Source organism: Rattus norvegicus, chromosome 14 (assembly GCF_036323735.1).
Source record: "Rattus norvegicus strain BN/NHsdMcwi chromosome 14, GRCr8, whole genome shotgun sequence".
Taxonomy (NCBI): Eukaryota; Metazoa; Chordata; class Mammalia; order Rodentia; family Muridae; genus Rattus; species Rattus norvegicus.
In genome coordinates this window covers 100,857,709-100,861,573 of record NC_086032.1, presented here as the reverse complement: position 1 = coordinate 100,861,573, position 3,865 = coordinate 100,857,709, and the positions used below count along the sequence as shown (strand labels likewise).

At 45.3% G+C, this 3,865-nt stretch overlaps 1 long non-coding RNA gene across 1 annotated transcript; it reads right to left on the bottom strand.

Moving 5' to 3' along the window:
- Positions 1-344: 344 nt before the first annotated feature.
- On the bottom strand, positions 345-3,327 carry LOC120096692 (uncharacterized). Its single transcript, XR_005493484.2, has 2 exons — positions 1,164-3,327; positions 345-605 (listed from the first exon to the last, which is right to left on the bottom strand). It is a non-coding gene; the product is annotated as an uncharacterized LOC120096692 (long non-coding RNA).
- Between the last annotated feature and the right edge of the window lie 538 nt (positions 3,328-3,865).

The following is a 3,865-nucleotide window of genomic DNA, read 5'->3' as shown; positions in this document are numbered from 1 at the left end:
CTTTATGCAATCCAGCTGACTGCATGTGGCCTCAGAAACTCCTGCTTCCCGGCAAAATAACAGGAAGAGACATAATCAACTATGTATTTCCTGTCAACCACCTGGGACAGACAGACGAAAAAGAGGAACTGTAAAATGTGAACACTAGAACCATTGTGTACCCAGGTGCTTCTTCCCCCTCCCCCTCCCCCTCCCCTTCCCTCTCCTCTTCCCCCTCCTCCCCCCTCCTTTTCTTTCTCACCATCTCCCTTTCTTTCTAGCCTCTCATGTAGCTAGGATACTCTTACACTCACTATGTAATGCAGGATGGCCTTTAAATACTGATCCTCCCGTCTCAGTCTCCTGGGTGCTGGGAAGACAGGCACGTGCTACCACGTCTGGCTTTTACTAAATTTTCTCCTAAGTTAGCAGCAGCTATGCCTCACTTTGCCTACCTTGGAGGCCATGAGTGTCTCCAGGGGTCAGGTGTGGCTGTAATTGAATGGATGAGGTGACACCTGTAGTCAAAGGACTCTTCTGTCACAGCATGGTGACATCTTTTGTTTGCTGCCACAGCATCCCCAACCCTGCCTCCAACTCCAGGACTGGCTCCCTTGATGTACCTCCTGATGGGGAGGGAGAGACAGGCAGACAGAGAGACAGGGAGACAGGGACAGAGAATTGACCTTTTAGGTTTTGTTCAAAGCAACATAGTCACAATAAGAGTTCAAGTGTACAGAATTGTATAACAAAGTTTAAAAAAAAAAAAACCTTTTACTATAAGTCCCCTTGCCCCCAGGTCACCTTTGTCAGCTTTTGAAGCAGGACTTAGGACTCCATGGGTAGGTCAAGTACAATTTTATAAAACTAAGATCATTCTCGCACTAAGATCGTTTTCCGTGAAAAACAGTAATTTTTACTTGAATAGGACAGTAGGAAAAAAAAAAAACCAAAGCAAAATTCATAATCATCCAACTGGTTGCTTCTTCAAGCCAAGATATAATTGTTATTTAAAGATGAATTATTCTAGAATTAAGACCAGTGACAGCTAAAAGAAATCCATTAGGAAATTGGATTTGCTATTCTTTTCAAATTCAGTTTCAATTTGAAGCTGATATCCACATCTGCTCTAGTCACAGCCTCACTGGGCTGACCTGGCTCCGTCGCTGACGCTTAAGGCTTACCTCAGTCTGTCGTCGTTGCCGTTGTTTTTCTAACTGTGCTTCTTGCTGTGTTCTGGGCTCGGTTTATTTGTTATCTCAGAATTATGGATTGAATTGTCTTTTTCTGCAGAGCAGAGGGAAAGGGTGTGTTGTTCTCAAAATAGGTCTTATTTGGAAATAAGATCTTGAAAGAGGTAATCCAGTTAAAACGGGGTAATTCGAGATCCCCTATTGTAAATAATATAATAAAAAGGAGACATTTAGACACGGGCATATAAAGAGCAGGAGAGGGTGCAGTCTGAAAGCTGCAGCCAGAGCACCTGAGCCCACAAGAGTCGGAAGCGGCCTAAGGGCCTTCTCAGAGCCTCCTCAGGGGACACAGCCTTGCCAACACCCTGACATACTTCTAGGTCCATGACTGACACAGGACGCTTACGTTGTTTCAAGCTACTATGACTTGATATGAAATGCTCTCTGGGCTGGTGTTTGGAGCACTGACCTCCTGGCTGTAGGTGGTTGGGCTTCGTTGATGGAAGTGATTGATCACTGGAACTGGGCTTTTGTAGACTGTAGACCAGCTCCATTCTGGATCTGCTCTGAGTGGCCAGGCTTACTATGATGTGAGCCATTTTCCTTATCTTTGGCATTGCGTCACTTCAGTAGGAATATATATGTGTGGAATTACCTATGCGGATTTTCTTAGAATAAATATGATTTTTTTGATTAGCAGATTCAAATCATCTTTATTTCAAGAAGGCTCTCTTATGTTTATTCTTTATTGCACTCGTAGTGAGCAAGGAGGCAGAATACGCATCACTAGTATAACAAAAGTTTTCTCTTATGCTGAGGGCCGTCACCAGGTTCACACTCTACCGAGTTCCTACCTACATACAGTCCTAAGCCTGTCTTCCGAGCTGCTCGCCTGTGTGGCACATCTTAGCTGGAGGTCAGGGTAGTCTCTAACAGAAGTCTCTGACTTGAGGGTCGGGATCCTGGGGGAGACTCTCCATCCACAGGACTCATCTGGGTGGCGTCTTTCCAGATGTGCTCTAAGTCTCTATTTATGCACTGTCCCACGGGTGGGCGATGGTGTCTGAGTGAGGGATGTCTCTGGGTTCAGGTTATCAACCTTGGCTATAGAGGGGTCCCTGACCAAGCTGTTCTTATGAGGTCTGTTCTTATGAGGCATTTTTTACTATGCGCTTACAGCATTCCTTTAGTTCCCCTCCCACATGTGTGCGCCTCAGAAATGCTGAGGGCCTTTTTCTCCAGGCTCCTCTGAGACTCTTGGGACTGTTTCCTGCTGTGTGGTTTCCTGGTCTGCTGGCCCTGTGCTGAGCTGGTGTTATTTGTATCCTGTGTTCGGCTGAACTCAGTACATTCCAGCCGTACATGCATGGCTTTTCTGTTTTCATCCTAGCTTTCTCTCCACCTTCCTCTGCCCTCTGAGAACCTTCACTTCTTATGTTTTTGTCTTTGGGATTATTTTCCAGAAAGAGTGTTGCGTGAAATTTGTTAGCAACACAGTATCTTGAACATGTCTTCTGTAGGTGATTCCTTCTCTGTGGTTGATTATTTTTAATCAGGGTGTGTGTGTGTGTGTGTGTGTGTGTGTGTGTGTGTGTGTGTGTGTGTGTGTGTGTGTGTTCTTCCTTTGACGTTTCTAGGCTTAAATCCCACGTGAATCTCTGACTCATTACTTGCCTTCAGAGGGCTCTCCTGACAGGTGAACACCAGTATGCAGTGTGGAGAAGGAGGTGGGGTGGGAGAGAATCTGTGATCTTCAGTTTTCCGCAGGCTTCATTCTCCCTAACACCCTTGCTGCTGTTTTCTTTGCTCTGGGGATTACCCCCTACAGTGTTCAGTGTCCAGCAAGCCCATGTGGCCAGGTTCATACTCTCTCCCGGTGGCAGCCCGTTCTTACATGCCCCCTTTTGGGAGGGGGGTCAGCGAGTGATTCTGCATTGCCTGATGATTTCTAGAGGATTCTCAGTATCCGGGCGGGTGGGGGGATGGGTCTGCCACCACAACATCCAGACGAAGGCAAAGCACTGTTATCTAAGCTTCCACCATGGGACTATGTCTGTCTGATCTTATACAGGCAAACACCTGGTGTCTCTGGCCCCTTCTAGTTCCCACTGTGGTACCCAGCAGGTTTGTCTCTGGGGAGCTGGTGGCTCTAGCAGCTTCTCCCCCCCCCCCCCGTTGAAAATAGAGCCCCCCTGTTTTTCACTTGTGCTGCTAGAATCTGTAGTTTTCGTAACAAGGAGAAGGAAGTAAATATTTTAACAGGAAGTATTTTGTTTCAAAAGGTCCTCTAGTGTTATGTAATAAGCTATTTATAGCTTGGGGAAATTTGCCTTTTATTATATTTATATGCAAATGGGCTACAAATTATAAATAGGGACATGGTCTATTTTCCATTTGTTTATTTTCTATTTCTCGTAACTTAGTGATGGCTTGGGGGGGGGTCTGGAGCTGGAAATAGAGCCTGGGGCCTCCTGGACACTGATTCTGCTCCTAAGCTTGGCTTTAAAATGTCCCCAGCTCCTAACTTAGATTTAAAAGTGTCCTTTGTTCACATCATGAGCAACGTTCCTTAGATTTTATTTCTTTTCAAACTAAAGCTATCTTTATTGCCTTTTAGTTAGAGAATAGTGCTCATTATTAAACAAAGCTAAAAAGAGAAAATCACCTGAAAACCCATCATCTTTATAAACGTG